Here is a 20,749-nt window from a genome sequence, read left to right on the forward strand (position 1 = left end):
ACCAAAAAAAAAAAAAAAAGGTCTTACTATGTGAGAGGGAGTTTGGAATGGAATCATCTCTCTTGTTCTTATATATACATTCATTTTTCTAACAGGTAGTCGATTGTTTGTAAAATCTGAATGACCTTGAAAATGCTTCCTTTATGCTAGCTGCTTGGTTTTCTTACTTGTTTTACAGTTATTCTGGCATAAACAAGTTAAGCATTCTATTAACCATAAAATCTAGATCCATGATGTGAATTAGTGTCCCATTGTGTATTTTCTTTCTTACATCTTGTGAATTTGATAAAAATGAGTAAAAGTTAGCTCTTACACCGATAAGCAACTTCCCCTCCCTCTCCTCCTCCTCTTCCTTCTCCCAAAAGTTCTCTGTCCCCCAGATCCAGTCCTCTTCCATTTCTCTTCAGAAAAAAAAAAAAGCAAGCAAAGATATAATGTGGGAAGAAGTTACAATAATTTGAGAGCACAAACCCTCATATTATATCTGAAATAGGCAACCCAGTAGGAAAAAAAGCATATTGAATACATGCAGAGCCATAGTAACCCTACAGAAAATGGGGAAGAAAACATGTAGAAGCAAATGGAAAGAAGGATGATATGAGAACACAGCTCACACAAACTACTTAGCAGGGCTAGTAGAGCTCACAGGTACTGAAGTGACTCTAGTAGATGCTGTATATGTCTGAGTTAAGTCATCTGTATAAAAATCAAGGGTATCTTCCTTTTTGTTCTAATTGGGACTCCCAAATGTGAAAATGGGGCAAATGTCTCAGTCTTTAGCTATCAAATGTTTTGTTTTGTTTTGTTTTCTAAAAGATGATACTTATATAGGAAAGGCAAGATTGAGGATTATATAAGGTGACTGGAATAGGATAAAGTAAACATTTCCCAAGCTTCCATATTAAGCCACAGATTTGGTGTTTCAATGGTTCTGTTGTGAGTCCTTGTTGCTATACACTTGTTCTGGACTTCTATGTTTGAGAATATGGATTTTATCCAGCTTCACTTTTATTCTATTCCTCACACTGCATTTCTACATTTAAAATTCTTCATTAGTGTACAAGTCTTCTGGTCTATATAGTCAGGATTTTTATTAAAGTAAGAAATTTCTGTTATGTTACTGATGAACAGTGTTATTACAAATGTCTACATCCCATATAACAAATCACTGTATCCTGATGACACTTAGAACTCTTACAGCTTTCACTGCCATTTAACTGCCTTTCCAGCATGACTTACATCTTTCCTTGTTGAAGTTCCATAGTCTCTAACAGTTTTCCTGTAAAGATTCTACTTGTTCTAATCTACATTCAGACTCGTGGTTATGCAGTAAAATATAATAGGGAATGTAAATATTGATACATTTTTTATATATTTTTAAAACTTGACAGGCATGAGCAAATATCAGAGGCCCAAATGCATGGCAAACATGGACTTTTAAATTGCTGAACATGTTTGAAAGAAATAGTGAGCTGTTTAAAACTAACTTCTGTTGACTGGTTCTCTAATAAGTGTTGAGATAAAGGTGTGAATCTCAGGAGATAGCAGCTACTTCCCAGAAATAACTCCATCTTCTTCATCTAAAAGGAAAATGATGAATATCAAATTCAAAACTGAGAGATATGACCAAACTTTACTATCAAGCTATGGCTGATAATTCTAAATGTTCCTATGAGTTTTCTGCAAATTACTCCCTAAAATAGTTGTATTTTTTTATGCAGTACAGCTGATACCTTGTGGAATTTACCTATGCCAGCATGTGAAATATATTTTATCTGACCTTAATTAAGATACACTTTCCTGTGTATTCAGCTGTACCTGCCCACCTCTTACTACCAATACATCTCTAAATATATAACATTTATAACATACAGTGTGGTGTATCATTGCAATTGCGATGTGTGTATATGAGTGTGTGAGTGTTTGTGTGTGTGTGTGTGTGTGTGTGTGAAAAATTTCTGATGTGAAAAGAATTTCTTGGGCAGCATTTGGGTTGAAGCCATCACATTTGAATGAGTAGCCCTTCACCTATGATGTGCAATTTTGTCCAGGAGGCTAATTTTTCTGATGAAAAAATATTGATAGACATTTTATATTTCTGTCCTTTTGGTGTGTAATGGTAGAGTTTTAGACATTATTTACATCTCTCACCAATGGAAAAACAGTAGTACTTTTAATAGATGGGAGGTTATGACGAAACTGAGAACAAGATGGAAAATATAAGTGATGACTTCTTTGAGATAGTAAATTCTATGAGTTAGTGAAGCAATATCAAATACAGGAGTGGATTTTACATAGGAAATTTTTACATACTTGGTCTTCTTTATTTAGGAGTGAATAGTGGCTAGGGGTATGTTCAGCTTAATGGTCATTGAGATATGTCACTTATGTGAAGCCACTGGGGCAGGACATATATCTAGTTATATCACAGTTCAGCAATCCTTTTCCATGTGATATTCATTGTCATTCCTCATTTATGGGCAAATATTTGGTATGGGTATGCCCTACCTGGAGGGGGAACCACTAAACTGTGCAAATGTGTGGTGTACATAAGGGAGAGAAAGCAAAGAAAACAGTTTGATCATTATGTAGAAAGAACTGGATATGCTAGAATATAGAGGAATAGCAATACTTGATTAGCCAAACTCTCCCCTTGACACCATGGTGAAGTGCTTGGCCAAGCTGCCTCTAAGGGACATCCCTTGGTCTGTGGCTAAGCAGTGGCAGGGCTCAGTGTCAGTGAGCTCTGTGGTTCATACTACCACTGGAAAACATGTGGATATTAGTGGTCTTGACAGCAAGCAGCAGGGAACATATGGATATAAAGTTGCTTTGAGGGACTAGTCATGACTTTTACTGGCTCCTTCACACTGGTGCTCTTGAAAATTGGCACCACCACCTACTGCATCGCTTGGGAGGTAAGGCTTTCTGCATTGTCAGGCCATCACAGTGGACCTTGCCAGTTCCTGCGGGCACTGTGGAGGGCATGCATGTGAGAGGGCTGACTTGGCCTAGTCTTCTATGTGGTAGTTCTGGCAAAGAGATGATGCAACCCTTTCCAATTTCCTTGCCAATTAACTCAGTTGGGAAATGTGGCCTGAGGTTCATGAGACTGGAAGAGCTGGCCCTACCTCTCACATTTGGGAGAGAGTATCCTGTGCCTTCACTAGGTAAGACAATAGAGTATAGGTAGCTCTAAGTTATGGGTGTGGTTGAGCAAGCCTTAGCACAAGGGCATGAGAGCTGTATCCATAATAAAATAAAAAAGAAGAGGAGGGAAGAAGAAGAAGAAGAAGAAGAAGAAGAAGAAGAAGAAGAAGAAGAAGAAGAAGAAGAAGAAGAAGAAGAAGAAGAAGAAAAGAAGGAGAAGAAGAAGGAGAACAAGAAGAAGCATTCTCCTTATCACTGGCATAAGGGAAATCAAGATCTTTCATTAGCATATGTCTGTGGTGCCTATTAGCATGTGAAGGTTTATGATAACTTCTGGGTTCTTTCAATCTCTATTCAGAAGTATCAGTTATACACTTCAAATCCCACTGTCATTTTTAGAGGTCCTTTCCCTGGTAATCCTCTTCAAGGTGATAAGCTTCTTGTAGTTTAAATAACCTATCAATTTTCCCTATTAGGTACAGATAGATTGACCACAGTGGCTTATGACACCACCATATTTGTCTCCAATTCAAAAGTCCATCTCTGGAGTCTAGATATTCTCTTTCAACCTTCTCAAACCATCTAAATCTCCTTAAATATTTAGTGTCTCTATAGATCCTTGAGCCTGCCATAACTGTCTGGGCATCTCTAGATAATATGGTCCTTTCCTCTTCATGTACTGAAACCCTTATCCCATTTCCAAATAAGCCTCTTCCTGTTTACCTCTCCAGCACTTTTCTTATTGACTTGATCTAAGTACATGTCTATTAGAAGAGTGATGCACTGGCTTTAAAAGGGTATGCTATTCATAGTGACAGTAGAAATGTGTTGCTATTTGTGGCTTATAATGATGTAGCTACTGGTTCTCTGTGATAAAGGTTGGCTGTTCCTAGAATGTGGAGAGATTCTAATATTCCTCCATTTTGCTTATTACAAAAGATGATACAATTGAAAGTGGTGACTGGAGAGGCAGGAATGGAGGTGCTATATATATTGCATTATTTCTGGATGACTTTTAAGTCCCAAGAAAATGGGGAAGCTGGCCAAATCCAGATAAAGAAGGATGATTCACACTTTATTCAGGTTACTGTGGATCATGTGATGTAGGCAGGATAATGAAAAGTCTGTTTGACTATGTTCTAATAACTCTACCACCCTTCCAACACTTTTCCATCCTAATAGCCTAACACTGGTTTGGAGAGGAGGAAACAGGGGATGTGGAATTCTCTATAGTGGTTCATTGACAGAGAGAGAACCTCTATATTGTACCTCCTATTGAGATTCAATGAGGCAAGCCCCATATTTTTCATCACGAAATCAAGCAGTCCAATAAACCAATAATAATATACACAGCAGCAGAAAAAGCAATCAGAAGTGGGGTCAAGAACAAGGGGAGCAGCAGCTGCATGGACTCTTGAGAGCTCACACATTTATACCCTCTCAAGTATCTACTACTTTGAACAATCTGCTCCAGCCCATATTCTATACTGTGATTAAAACAAACAAGTATTCACATAACATAATTGGTTTTTTATAGAAAACAGAATTCTTACTACATTCTGGGGTTCGGAAAACCAAGACAATTTCAGTAAGACCGTACTTCATGAGACAAGCAATTTTAATGCTGTCAGGAATAAAATTTTGAGGAATCTACTGGAGCTGTATATATACAATATATATTCCCCAAAATAGTAGGGAAACTGTATGGTTATTATTTTTAAAATATGTTTTCCAGGTAGATCTATATTTTTAAATAGGAAATGAATCCAAGTTATATGTATATGTGTAACAGAGTAGAAAAGATTTTACACACACACACACACACACACACACACACAGAGAGAGAGAGAGAGAGAGAGAGAGAGAGAGAGAGAGAGTTGAATCCAAATTACATACATGCATACACACGTAAGTTTTCATTTATATATACATATTTTGAGTAAAAGTATTGAGTTAGAATTTTAATGACAAATTTTGTTAGAGATTTCATGAATTTAATTTTTAAAATGGTAAAGAAAAATTGGCTTTATAGCTTTGAATGATTTCAAAAAGAAACTGGAGAGAGCATACAATAGCAGCTTAAAAGCACACACAGGAATAGATAACAGGAAATAATCAAACTCAAGGCTGAAATCTAGTAAGTAGAAAAAAATAACTATATAAGAATATCATAAGATCATACTACAAAAGCCTATACACTACAGAACTGGAAAATATGGATGAAGTGGACAATTTTCTAGATAGGTACCAAATACCAAAGTTAAATCAGGATCATATAAACTATCTCAACATTGCCATAACTCCTAAAGAAATAGAAGCAGTCACTGAAAGTCTCCCAACCACCACCAGCACCACCACCACCACCACCACCACCATCACTACCACAACAACAACAACAACAAACCAAATCTGAGGACCATATGGTTTTAGTGTAGAATTCTATCAGACTTTCAAAGAAGGCCTAGTAACAATTCTCTTCAAACTATTGCACAAAATAAAAATGGAAGTAACACTACCCAAATTGTTCTATGAAGCCACAATTATGCTTATACCTAAACTACACAAAGACCCAACGATGAAAGAAAACTTTCAACTAATTTTCTAATAAATATTGATGCAAAAATACACAGAAAAATCAGAGTCAATTGCCAAACGTTTTTTGAGTTTGGGTGACCCTATACTAATTTCTGGTCAAGTGTTTCAATAGAAGAAAATGTTTCCATGAAGTGGCATTAGAAAAATGCACATTAATCCATTCTTATCCAACTGTACATAGCTCATGTCCAAGAGGATAAAGAACCTCCACATAAAACTAGATACATTGAATTTAATAAAAGAGAAAATGGGGAAAAGTCTTAAACACCTGGGCACAGGGGAAATTTTCCTGAACAGAATAGCAATGGCTTATGGTCTAAGATCACAATTTGACAAATGGGACCTCATAAAATTGCAAAGCTTATATAAGGCAAAGGGTACTGTCAATTGGACAAAACAGCAACCAACAGATGGGGAAAATATCTTTACCAATCCTATATCAGATAGAAGGTTCATATCCAATATACACAAATAACAAAAGAAATTAGTTTCCACACAATCAAATAACTATACTATAAAATGGGATGCAGAGCTAAACAAAGAATTTTCAACTGGGGACCTTGAAATAGTCGAGAAGCACCAAAAGAAATGTTCTACATCCTCAGTCATCAGGGAAATACAAATCAAAACAACCCTGGGATTCCACCTTACAAGAGTCATAATGGCTAAAATCAAATACTCAGGTGACACCTAACCTTAAAGAGACTGGAGTCCTCAAAGTATTTAGATGTCAAGGTGTGGAGAATGGTATATTCCTTTGGAGACAGGAGGATGTAGAGGAAGTATGGCATGTGGAACAGTTGGAGGGCAGAAAGGTTGAATAAAATATGGAGTTTAAAAATGAACTGAGTTGACAGCAGATGTTGGAGAAAATGTGGAGAAAGAGGAACACTCTTCCATTGTTGGTGGGATTAATTGCTGGTATACATACTCTCAAAATCAGCCTGGTGGTTCCTCAGAAAATTGGACATCTGAGAAACCATCTATACCACTCCTGGGCATATACCTAAAAGATGGTCCAACATATTATTAGAACACGTGATCCACTATGTTCATAGCAGCCTTATTTATAATAGCCAGAAGTCAGAAAGATCCCAGATGACCTTCAACAGAGGAATGGACATAGAAAATATATTACATTTACATAATGAATTATTACTCAGATATTAAAAAAGTGAATTCATGAAATTCTTAGGCAAATGGATGAAACTAGAAAATGTCATCGTGTGTGAGGTAACCCAATCACAAAAGAACCCACATGGCATGGCATGCATTCTCTGATAAGTGAATATTAGCCCAAAAGCTTGGACTACCCAAGTTATAAATCACAGACCACATGAAGCTCAAGAAGGAGGAAGACAAAAGTTGTGGGTCCTTCTATCCTTCTTGGAAAACATAACAAAATACAGGAGCAAATATGGAGACAAAATGTGGAGCAGAGACTAAATTAAAGGCCATTTAGAGACTGCCTCGCCTGGGCATCCATTACATATAAAGTCACCAAATGCAGATGCTATTTTGAATGCTAAGAAGTGCATGCTGATAGGAGCCTGATACAGCTATCTCAAGAGAGGATCTGCCAGAGCCTGACATATACAAAGGCAGATGCTAGTAGCCAACCATTGATCTAATAACAGAGTCTCAAAATCAGTAGCTAGAGAAAGAAATGAAGGAACTGAAGGGGTTTGCAATCCCATAGGAAAAAAACAATATAAACCTACCAGAGCTCACAGGGTCTAAACTACCACCCAATCAAGGAGTACACATGGAGTGTTTCATGGCTCCAATGGTATATCTAGCAGAGGATGGCCTTGTTGGTAATCCATGGGAGAAGAGGCCCTTGTTTTCTTGAAGGCTTGATGCCTCACTGTAGGGGAATGAAAGAGTGGTGAAGTTGGATTCGGTGGATGGGTAGAGGTACACTCATAGAAGCAGGAGGAAGAGGGATAGTATATGGGATTTCTGGGGGAGAAATCAGGAAAGGAGATAACATTTGAAATGTAAATAAATATCCAACAAAACATTGAAAAATAACCTTTATATGTCTATAAATAAAAATCAGTATAATGTAATACTAAACATATAAATTGTAATACATAGCCAATAAACTTCCAAATTTTGAGATAAAATTTACAAAATAGAATTAAGAGACTTTTGTGAGTAGAGCACAGCAAAATAATAGAGAAAGAAGTTGCTTAATATAATAAATTGTTAGAAGTAAAAGACTTTGCGAGCATTTGCTTGCTTGGTGGCCAAAGTTTATACAATCTTTGAGAGTATGGATATCAACTGAACCAATTTTTAACCATTAATTTATACTGCAACCAAGCTGTAATAATAAAACCTGAATTTCTGCCAGTAGAAATAGAGGGTTTCAAAAGGAAACACTATGCATCAGTGTTCTAATAATTTCCAAGAAGGAAGTGATGGCTGAAGCTGTAGAACTACAGACTGTAGTGAATGACAGCCAGGAGACATCAGGAAAATGGGATCCAGTAAGTGTTTTTTGTAGAGAGACCCAGAGTTGTGTAGCATTCCATAGCCTTAGAAAGTTCATGTGATGGATAACATGTGGTTCAAAGTATCATGTGATGGATAACAGTACAGTAGGCTCTATCATCAAAAGAGGTTATTGGGTATAGACAACTAGAGGAACATGCAAGGCACAAAAGGTAATGTGTAGGAACTCTACAATTCAAAATATGTAGAAAGAGTGAAGATGTAGAGGATTGGCTTCTAGAAGTTGGGGGTAGGGGGCAAGAAGCTTCAAAATGTGTAAGTATACGAAAACACAAGTAGACATGTAACAAATGGCTTTCAGGAGAAGGATGCTAGCGAAAAAGTCTCATGTTAATGAAGGTGGAACTGAAGGCTCCTGGAGAGCCACAGTGAGAATGATGGGAGAGAGTTGAAGTACAGGGAAATGCCAATTTTAGTATAGATGGCAAAAGATAACATGAGGAACAAAGTGGTGCTCTTGTAGGAGTGGATATAAATAGAGGGAAGTGGTGGCTGAAGAATTGGACTCTAGAATTTGGATTAAAGTTTTGTGGGTAGGAAAAATGAGAAGATAACAATATACTTTAATACCTGAAGAATGCCAATTAAGCTGATTCTAAAAATGGGGTAGTTGTTTTCGTTAATCCTTTTTTTCCAATCCAGTTATTATATTTGTCCTGTTCTGTCTGAAAGTTCATCATCTCATTCCTCCTCCCTCATCTACAAGGTGGAAGTTCACACACTTCCACACCCTGGCAGGTCCCCAGATTTCCTGGACCCTCAAGTCCCTTAAGGGTTAGCTGCCTCTTCTCTAATTGATTCCAGACCAGGGAGTCCTCTGCTGTAAAAGAGTCTGGAGCCTCAGACCAACAAATGTTTGTTGGCTGTTTGGTGACTCAGTGTCTGAGGGGTCTCAGGGGTCCAGGTTTGTTGAGACTACTAGCCTTCATAAGGGATGACTTTGTGGAAGAGCCTGGGAGAATATATCTGGATATATAGGTCAGAAATACATATTACATTTTGGCACACATAAACAAATTGTTATTACATTTAGTAATATTTAATCCCAAATATTTCTTATAGTTTTTCAGTTTAGAATTTGGTAAAGGTTTTCATTTCTGCCATCATAATTTCCTTGATCTTGTATGGTGGCTCCAGACCACATAACATTCTGATATGTATATAATGTAAAAATCTTAGCCATTCTGACTGGTGTAAGATGAAATCTCAGGGTTGTTTTGATTTGCATTTCCCTAATGACTAATGAAGTTGAGAATTTTTTAAGATGCTTCTCCGCCATCCGAAGTTCTTCAGGTGAGAATTCTTTGTTTAACTCTGTACCCCATTTTTTAATAGGGTTGTTCGGTTTTCTGGAGTCTAACTTCTTGAGTTCTTTATATATATTGGATATTAGCCCTCTATCTGATGTAGGATTGGTGAAGATCTTTTCCCAATTTGTTGGTTGCCGATTTGTCCTCTTGATGGTGTCCTTTGCCTTACAGAAACTTTGTAATTTTATGAGGTCCCATTTGTCAATTCTTGCTCTTAGAGCATACGCTATTGGTGCTCTGTTCAGAAACTTTCTCCCTGTACCGATGTCCTCAAGGGTCTTCCCCAGTTTCTTTTCTATTAGCTTCAGAGTGTCTGGCTTTATGTGGAAGTCCTTGATCCATTTGGATTTGAGCTTAGTACAAGGAGACAAGGATGGATCAATTCGCATTCTTCTGCATGCTGCCCTCCAGTTGAACCAGCACCATTTGTTGAAAAGGCTATCTTTTTTCCATTGGATGTTTTCAGCCTCTTTGTCGAGGATCAAGTGGCCATAGGTGTGTGGGTTCATTTCTGGATCTTCAATCCTGTTCCATTGATCCTCCTGCCTGTCACTGTACCAATACCATGCAGTTTTTAACACTATTGCTCTGTAGTATTGCTTGAGGTCAGGGATACTGATTCCCCGAGATTTTCTTTTGTTGCTGAGAATAGTTTTAGCTATCCTGGGTTTTTTGTTGTTCCAGATGAATTTGATAATTGCTCTTTCTAACTCTGTGAAGAATTGAGTTGGGATTTTGATGGGTATTGCATTGAATCTGTATATTGCTTTTGGCAAAATGGCCATTTTAACTATATTGATTCTACCGATCCATGAGCATGGGAGGTTTTCCCATTTTTTGAGGTCTTCTTCCATTTCCTTCTTCAGAGTCTTGAAGTTCTTGTCATACAGATCTTTCACATATTTGGTAAGAGTCACCCCAAGATACTTTATATTGTTTGTGGCTATTGTGAAGGGGGTCATTTCCCTAATTTCTTTCTCAGCCTGCTTATCCTTTGAGTATAGGAAGGCCACTGATTTGCTTGTGTTGATTTTATAACCTGCCACTTTGCTGAAGTTGTTTATCAGCTGTAGGAGCTCTCTAGTGGAGTTTTTTGGGTCACTTAGGTAGACTATCATGTCGTCTGCAAATAATGATAGTTTGACTTCTTCCTTTCCAATTTGTATCCCTTTGACCTCCTTATGTTGTCGAATTGCCTGAGCTAGTACCTCAAGTACAATATTGAAAAGATAAGGAGAAAGGGGGCAGCCTTGTCTGGTCCCTGATTTCAGTGGGATTGCTTCAAGTTTCTCTCCATTTAGTTTGATGCTGGCTACCAGTTTGCTGTATATTGCTTTTACTATGTTTAGGTATGGGCCTTGAATTCCTGTTCTCTCCAAGACTTTAAGCATGAAAGGATGCTGAATTTTGTCAAATGCTTTTTCAGCATCCAATGAAATGACCATGTGGTTTTGTTCTTTGAGTTTGTTTATGTAGTAGATTGCATTGATGGATTTCCGTATATTGAACCAACCCTGCATTCCCGGGATAAAGCCTACTTGATGATGGTGGATGATCGTTTTGATGTGTTCTTGGATTCGGTTGGCAAGAATTTTATTGAGTATTTTTGCATCGATGTTCATAAGGGAAATTGGTCTGAAGTTCTCTTTCTTTGTTGGATCTTTGTGTGGCTTTGGTATCAGCGTAATTGTGGCTTCGTAGAAGGAATTGGGTAGTGTTCCTTCTGTTTCTATTTTGTGGAACAGTTTGAAGAGTATTGGTGTTAACTCTTCTTTGAAGGTCTGGTAGAATTCTGCACTGAAACCATCTGGTCCTGTGCTTTTTTTGGTTGGAAGACTTTCTATGACTCCTTCTATTTCTTTAGACATTATGGGACTGTTTAGATGGTCTAGTTGGTCCTGATTTAATTTTGGTATTTGGTATCTGTCAAGGAAATTGTCCATTTCCTCCAGATTCTCCAGTTGTGTTGAGTACAGGCTCTTGTAGTAGGATCTGATGATTTTTTGGATTTCCTCAGTTTCCGTTGTTATATCTCCCTTTTCATTTCTAAGTTTGTTAATTTGGATACTTTCTCTGCGCCCTTTGGTCAGTCTGGCTAAGGGTTTATCTATCTTGTTGATTTTCTCAAAGTACCAGCTCCTGGTTTTGTTGATTTTTTGTATGGTTCTCTTTGTTTCTACTTGGTTGATTTCGGCCCTGAGTTTGATGATTTCCTGCCTTCTATTCCTCCTGGGTGAAATAGCTTCTTTTTGTTCCAGGGCTTTCAGGTGTGTCATTAAGCTGGTAATGTGTGCTCTCTCCATTTTCTTTTTGGAGGCACTCAGGGCTATGAGTTTGTCTCTTAGCACTGCTTTCATTGTGTCCCATAGATTTGGGTATGTTGTGTTTTCATTTTCATTGTGTTCTAAAAAGTCTTTAATTTCTTTCTTTATTTCTTCCTTGACCAAGGTATCATTGAGTAGAATATTGTTCAGTTTCCACGTGTATGTGGGTTTTCTGTTGTTTTTGTTGCTATTGAAGATCACTTTTACTCCATAGTGATCTGATAGGAGGCATGGGATTAGTTCGATCTTCTTATATTTGTTGAGGTCTGCCTTGTGTCCAATTATATGGTCGATTTTGGAGAAGGTACCATGAGGTGCTGAGAAAAAGGTATATTCTTTTGCTTTAGGGTGAAATGTTCTATAAATATCAGTCAAATCCAATTGATCCAAAGCTTCAATTAGTTTTATTGTGTCCCTGTTTAGTTTCTGTTTTCCAGATCGGTCCATTGAGGAAAGTGGAGTGTTGAAGTCCCCCACAATTATTGTGTTAGGTGCAATGTGTGCTTTGAGCTTTAGTAAGGTTTCTTTTACGAATGAGGGTGCCCTTGCATTTGGCGCATAGATGTTCAGAATTTGAAGTTCTTCTTGGTGTATTTTTCCTTTGACCAGCAAGAAATGTCCTTCTGTGTCTCTTTTGATGACTTTAGGTTGAAAGTCAATTTTATCTGATATTAGAATGGCTACTCCTGCTCGTTTCCTGTGACCATTGGCTTGTAAGATTGTCTTCCAGCCTTTTACTCTGAGGTAGTTTTTATCTTTGACACTGAGGTGTGTCTCCTGTATACAGCAAATTGTAGGGTCCTGTTGCCTTATCCAGTCTGTTAGTCTATGCCTCTTTATTGGGGAATTGAGACCATTGATGTTAAGAGATATTAGGGAATATTGATTATTACTTCCTGTCATTTTTGATGTTCTTTTTATATTTGAGTGGTTATCTTCTTTTGGGTTTGATGAAGGAAGGTAACTATCTTGCTTTTTCCAGTGTGTAGTTTCCCTCCTTGTATTGGAGTTTTCCTCCTATTATTCTTTGCAGAGCTGGGTTTGTGGAAAGATATTGTGTGAATTTGGTTTTGTCATGGAATATCTTGGTTTCTCCATCTATGGTGAATGAGAGTTTTGCTGGGTATAGCAGTCTTGGCTGACATTTGTGTTCTCTTAGAGTCTGCATGAGATCTGCGCAGGATCTTCTAGCTTTCATGGTCTCTGGTGAGAAGTCTGGTGTGATTCTGATAGGTCTTCCTTTATATGTTACTTGGCCTTTCTCTCTTACTGCCTTTAATATTCTTTCTTTGTTTAGAGCATTTGGGGTTTTGATTATTATGTGACGGGAGGTATTTCTGCTCAGGTCCAGTCTGTTTGGAGTTCTGTAGGCTTCTTGTATATTCACAGGCATCTCTCTCTTTAAGTTAGGAAAGTTTTCTTCCATAATTTTGTTGAAGATATTTGCTGGCCCTTTCTGTTGTAAATCTTCACTCTCATCTATACCTATAATCCTTAGGTTTGGTCTTCTCATTGTATCCTGGATTTCCTGGATGTTCTGGGATACAAGCTTTTTGCATTTTGCATTTTCTTTGACAGTTGAGTCAATGGTTTCTATAGTATCTTCGGCATCTGAGATTCTTTCTTCCATCTCTTGTATTCTGTTGTTTATATTTGCATCTATGGCCCCTGATTTTTTCTCAAGGTTTTCTATCTCCAAAGTTGTCTCCCTTTGTGATTTCTTAGTTGTTTCTACTTCTGTTTTTAGGTCCAGGATGGTTTTGCTCATTTCCATCATTTGTTTGTCTGTGTTTTCCTGTAATTCTTTAAGAGATTTTTGTGTTTCCTCTTTCATGACTTCTGCCTGTTGACTCAATTTCTCCTGCATTTCTTTAAGTTTTTTTTTTGCCTTTCTTCTTTATTGGCTTCTATCTCTTGGGCCTTATTCTCCTGCATTTCTTTAAGTGTTTTTTGTGTTTCCATTAAACGGATTTCTAGCTTATTCATGTTCCCCTGTATTGCTTTAAGAGATTCATTCATGTCCTTTTTGTGTTCTTCTAGCAGCATCATGAACAGTGATTTTAAATCCAATCTTGTTTGTCTGGTGTGTTGGCATAACCAGGACTTGCTGATGTTGGAGAGTTTGGTTCAGATGCTGCCATATTGCCTAGATTTCTGTTAGTAGCGTTCCTGCGTTTGCCCGTTGCCATCTTGTTCTCTGGAGATAATTGGTCTTGTCTCTGGCTGGTGTTACAGCCTCCTGAGAGGCTCTAGGGCTATTTCTGCAACACTGGAGGGCAGGGTTTTCCCTTTTGCAGATTGCTGATGTGCTTTCCTCCTCTTGGGTGCCCTTGCAGCCCTAGTGTTCTTTGCCCCAGATTGTGTCTGTGAGCCAGAAGGTGCCCGTTTGCTCCTTCAGGGAGCGCTGAGGCTGTATGCTGCAGGGACCTTTTCTGTGTGCTGATCTCTCTGCTGGGCAGCAGGACTCCCAACCGGGTTGGTGCACACAAGGCTAGCCTAGCTGCTCAGGCCCTGAGTCTAGGCAAAAGCCTGGCAGGCCAATGTCGGAGCAAAGTTCCCCTCAGCTGTAAGTGTTAATTGGGTCTGTCAGGTGGCTAGGATGGTGGAATGGGCGCGCTCCCTGAGAGTGCTGGGAGAGTCTGCTGGGCTAACGACCTCCTGGCCGGGTCAGCACACAGATGGCCCACTGAGCAGCCCAGGGCCTGGGGGCAGTCCAGGGCCTGACCATCTGAGACCCCTGCTATGTCCGCCTCAGGCTATGCCTGTTAGTTGGTTTGGTTTTGCCTGCTAGGTCTCTCTGGCTTCCTGTAGGCAAAATGGCGGTGGTGCGCAAACCGGCCCAGATGAACAACCTCCTGGCCAGGTCAGCACACAGATGGCCCACCGAGTAGCCCAGGGCCTGGGGGCAGTCCAGGGCCTGACCGTCTGAGACCCCTGCTATGTCTGCCTCGGGCTATGCCTGTTAGCTGGTTTGGTTTTGTCTGCTAGTCTCTCTGGCTTCACGTAGGCAAAATGGCGGCAGAGTGCGCTGGCCCGGGGCAAACAAGCTCCTGGCTGGGTCGGCACACAGATGGCCCAGGACCTGGGGGCAGTCCAGGGCCTGACCTTCTGAGACCCCTGCTATGTCCGCCTCGGGCTATGCCTGTTAGCCAGTTTGGTTTTGCCTGCTAGGTCTCTCTGGCTTCCCTTAGGCAAAATGGCGGTGGTGCGCGCGCTGGCCCGGGGGAAGAAAACCTCCTGGCCGGGTTTGCACCCCGGTGCCCCCCCCCCATCAGCCCAGGGCCTCGGTGCAGGCCAACGCCCGTCGGGCTTAGACCCCCGCGATGTTTGTCTCGGGTTATATTTGCGTACCTTAGTCTGATTTCTCTGGCGACCAAGAACCAATATGGAGGCCTCGTAACTGACTGGCGGGAGGCAGAGTTCTGATGTGGCTTCTGTGTGGTGAAAGGCGCCTTAAATCCTCTGCTGCTCGCAGCCTGGCTGGCCAGCGATGGCAAGTAGTCGTGGGCACAGGGTCTGCTTGGACCCTGTCCGCTTGGTTCTACTACTGATGGCCCTTCCTCTGGACCAGCCGCTGCTGCTGCTGCTGCTGCTGCCGCTGCCCGCTACTTTGTTTTTAGATTAGAAAATTTAGGGCACCATAGAGGATTAATGGTGAATTTTTTTCTTATCAAGCAACACCAATCACTCCACTGTTTTAAAATACATTCTGTTAGATATCATTTTTCTTCATGCTGCCTGCTTTGATTTCTCCTATACCATGTACTGAGAATTTGCAGTTTTATATTTATTTTCCAGTTGCTGTCATATAAACGAGATAAGCTGCCACTATCTATGTAATATAAGTATCAATTAAGTTATTGACCTACTTCTTATTAGCTTGATTACAGATCATATATTTTACTGAAGATGGATTGGTTTAAATGAAAGGCTTACTCCCCTTGCTTTTTTGGTTTGGTGGATTCTAGAAATCTAGAAAACGATTTCCTTATTCAGAGACCTGAAGTTCTTGTCATATAGATCTTTCACTTGTTTGGTTAGAGTCACACCAAGATACTTTATATTGTTTGTGGCTATTGTGAAGGGTGTCATTTCCCTAACTTCTTTCTCAGCCTGCTTATCCTTTGAGTATAGGAAGGCAAATGATTTGCTTGAGTTGATTTTATAACCAGCCACTTTGCTGAAGTTGTTTATCAGCTGTAGGAGTTCTCTGGTGGAGGTTTTCAGGTTACTTAAGTAGACTATCATGTCATCTGCAAATAGTGATAATTTGACTTCTTCCTTTCCAATTTGTATCCCCTTGACTTCCTTATGTTGTCTAATTGCTCTAGCTAGAACTTCAAGTACTATATTGAAAAGATATGGAGAGAGAGGATAGCCTTGTCTAGTCCCTGATTTTAGTGGGATTGCTTCAAGTTTCTCTCCATTTAGTTTGATGTTGGCTACCGGTTTGCTGTATATTGCTTTTACGATGTTTAGGTATGGGCCTTGAATTCCTGCTCTTTCCAAGACTTTTAGCATGAAAGGATGCTGGATTTTGTCAAATGCTTTTTCTTCATCTAATGAGATGATCATATGGATTTTTTCTTTGAGTTTGTTTATATAGTGGATAGCATTGATGAATTTCCTTATATTGAACCATCCCTGAATCCCTGGGATAAAGCCTACTTGATCATGGTGGATGATCGTTTTGATGTGTTCTTGGATTCGGTTGGCAAGAATTTTATTAAGTATTTTTGCATCAATATTCATAAGAGAAATTGGCCTGAAGTTCTCTTTCTTTGTTAGATCTTTGTGTGGTTTTGGTATCAGCGTAATTGTGGCTTCATATAAGGAGTTGGGTAGAGTTCCTTCTGTTTCTATTTTGTGGAATAGTTTGAAGAGTATTGGTGTTAGGTCTTCTATGAAGGTCTGATAGAACTCTGCACTGAAACCATCTGGTCTCGTGCTTTTTTGGTAGGGAGACTTTCTATGACCCTTTTTATTTCTTCAGGGGTTATGGGACTGTTTATTTGATCTATTTGATCCTGATTTAGTTTTGGTGTCTAGGAAACTGTCCATTTCCTCCAGATTCTCCAGTTGTGTTGAATATAGGCTTTTATAGTAGGATCTAATGATTTTTTTTTTGAATTTCCTCAGTTTCTGTTGTTATATCTCCCTTTTCATTTCTAAGTTTGTTAATCTGGATACTGTCTCTGTGTCTTTTGGTTAGTCTGGCTAAGGGTTTATCTATCTTGTTGATTTTCTCAAAGAACCAGCTCCTGGTTTTGGTGATTCTTTGGATGGTTCTCTTTGTTTCTACTTGATTGATTTCAGCCCTGAGTTTGATGATTTCCTGCCTACTACTCCTCCTGGGTGAAATAGCTTCTTTTTGTTCCAGGCTTTCAAGTGTGTCATTAAGCTGTTAGTGTATGTTCTCTCCATTTTCTTTTTGGAGGCACTCAGGGCTATGAGTTTTCCTCTTAGCACTGCTTTCATTGTGTGCCATAGATTTGGGTATGTTGTGTCTTCATTTTCATTATGTTCTAAAAAGTCTTTAATTTCTTGCTGTATTTCTTCCTTGACCAAGGTATCATTGAGTAGAATATTGTTCAGATTCCACGTGTATGTGGGTTTTCTGTTGTTTTTGTTGCTATTGAAGACCACTTTTACTCCATAGTGATCTGATAGGAGGCATGGAATTATTTCTATCTTCTTATATTTGTTGAGGTCTGTCTTGTGACCAATTACATGGTCGATTTTGGAGAAAGTACCACAACAAACAAACTCTAAGTAATCATGACAAAGTCTACCAGTAGTAACAGTATGGACTATCATTTCTATAAAAAATGTTGATCTACATGTTTAATGATAGATTGTCTCAAAAAAGTAAGTTGTGGATCAATTAAGGAAAATGTGCAAATTTGAAGGGTTTTCTGTACATATCTTTATATATATCTAAACTCCATGTACACATGAACAAAAACTGTACACATCTACCTTCCCTCCTAAGACACATTAGTAAGTTTCTAAGCATTTATGTTCCTTGGAGAGAAGGGCTTGTTATCTTCGATTGAATGATCTGATACTTCTTATGTAGAATGTGCAGGACTCAAATTTATAGAAATCTACATGACACTGTCTTCTATGCATTTGAATGAAGGGCCTACATAAATAAACCTATCTTAATAGCTCATTTTGTGTCATTACGTTTTGCTCACCTAAAGTATTTTTAACCATAAGCAATATGATAATATTTTAATTATAATTGCTTTTAATAGAAATATGATAAATGAAGCTCTACGCTTTCATTTCAGTTTTCTGGATACTGTACCATTGTCAACTCTCTTAGAGTTGCTTGTGAATTTTACATGAGTTTTACCAAAGGACCAAATGTAAATTATTTGAACTTTGGAAGAAAAATATTATTTTTTGTTTGTTTGTTTATTGGATATTTTCTTTAGTTACATTTCAAATGTTATCCCATTTCCTGATTTCACCTCCAGAAACACACTATCACATCCAATGTTCCTCTGCTTCTATGAAGGTGCTCACCCACCTACCTATCTATCCACTTCTAACTTCCTGCCCTCGCATTCTCCTACATAGGTGCATCAAGCCTTAACAGGACACAGGCCCTCTCCTCCCATTGTTAGCTAAAAAGACCATCCTATGGAAAATATGTGGCTAAAGGCATGGGTCCTTGCATGTGCATTCTTTGGTTGGTGGTTTAAACCTGGGGAGCTCTCAAATTAGTGGTTGGTTGATATTGTTGTTCCTACTATGAGGCTGCAAAACCCTTCAGCTACTTGGGGCCTTTTTTTTTTTTTTAGCTCCTCCATTGGGGATTCAAGGCTCAGTCCAATGTTTGCCTGAGAGCATCAACCTCTGTATTTGTCAGGCACGGGCCAGAGACTCTCAGGAGATACCTTTGTCAGGTCCCTATCACCATGCACTTCTTGACATCCAAAACAGTGTCTGCATCTGGTGAATGTATATGGGATGGATCTCCATGGTGGAACAGTCTCTGGATGGCCTTTCTTCAGTCTCTGTTCCTCATTTGTCTCTGTATTTGCTTCAATGAGTATTTTGTTACCTCTTCTAAGAAGGACAAAGGACATAAACTTTTGTCTTCCTTTTACTTGAGCTGTGAATTGGTCATGCTGTCTGTGAATTTTATCTTGGGTATTTTGAGATTTGGGGCTAATATCCACGTATCAGTAACTGCATGCTATGTGTGTTCTATTTATGATTGGGTTACCGCAATCAGGAGGATATTTTCTGGATTCCAAAATTTGTCTAAGAATTCCATTAAGTCATTGTTTGTAATAGCTGAGTAGTACTTCATTGTGTACATGTACCATTCTTCTGTATAAATTACTCTGTTGAGGGACTTCTGGGTTCTTTCTAGCTTTGGGCTGTAATAAATAAGGTGGCTAGGAACATAGTGGAGCATAGGTCTATGCAACATATATGAGCATCTTTTGAGTATAAGCCCAGGAGTGGTATGACTGGGTATAAGCCCAGGAGTGGTATGACTGGGTCTTAATGTAATACTATGTCCAATTTTCTGAGAAACCACCAGACTGATTTCCAGATTGGTTGTATCATCATGGATTCCCACCAGTAATGAAAGAGTGTTCCTCTTTCTCTACATACTTTCCAATACCTGCTGTCACCTGACTTTTTATTCGATGTATTCTTTATTTACATATCAAATGACTTCCCCTTTTCTGGGTCCCCACTCCCTGCAAGTCCCATAAGCCCTCTTTCCTCCCCCCTGTTCCTCCATTTACTACTTCCCAATTTCCTGTTCTGGTATTCCCCTATACTGTTGCATTGAGTCTTTCCAGAACCAGGGGCCACTCCTCTGTTCTTTTTGGACATCATTTAATATGTGGATTATTTATTGGGTATTCAAAGTTTCTAGGTTAATATCAACTTATCAGTGAGTGCATACCATGACTGATCTTTTGAGACTGGGTTACCTCACTTAGTATGATGTTCTCCAGCTCCATCCATTTGTCTATAAATTTCATGAATTCATTGTTTCTAATGGCTGAATAGTACTCCATTGTGTAAATATACCACATTTTTTTGTATCCATTCCACTGTTGAGGGACACCTGGCTACTACAAATAGGGCTGCTATGAATATAGTGCAGCATGTGTCCTTATTACATTCGGGGGAATCCTCTAGGTATATGCCCAGGAGTGGTATAGCAGGGTCCTCCGGAAGTGCCATGCCCAGTTTTCTGAGGAACCTCCAGACTGATTTCCAAAGTGGTTGCACCATCTTACAATCCCACCAGCAGTAGAGGAATGTTCCTCTTTCTCCACATCCTCGCCAGCAACTGCTGTCTCCTGAGTTTTTGACCTTAGCCATTCTGACTGCTATGAGGTGAAATCTCAGGGTAGTTTTGATTTGCATTTCCCTAATGATTAATGATGTTGAACATTTCTTTCTTTTTTTTTTATTCGATATATTTTTATTTACATTTCAAATGATTTCCCCTTTTCTAGCCCCCCCACTCCCCGAAAGTCCCGTAAGCCCCCTTCTCTCCCCCTGTCCTCCCACCCACAATGGAGTACTATTCAGCCATTAGAAACAATGAATTCATGAAATTCTTAGGCAAATGGATGGAGCTAGAGAACATCATACTAAGTGAGGTAACCGTGACTCAAAAGGTGAATCATGGTATGCACTCACTAATAAGTGGATATTAACCTAGAAAATGGGAATACCAAAAAATAATCTACACATCAAATGAGATACAAGAAGAAAGGAAGAATGGCCCCTTGTTCTGGACAGACTCAGTGAAGCAGTATTCAGCAAAACCAGAACGGGGAAGTGGGAAGGGGTGAACATTTC

This window comes from Apodemus sylvaticus, chromosome 1 (genome assembly GCF_947179515.1).
Source record: "Apodemus sylvaticus chromosome 1, mApoSyl1.1, whole genome shotgun sequence".
Lineage (NCBI taxonomy): Eukaryota > Metazoa > Chordata > Mammalia > Rodentia > Muridae > Apodemus > Apodemus sylvaticus.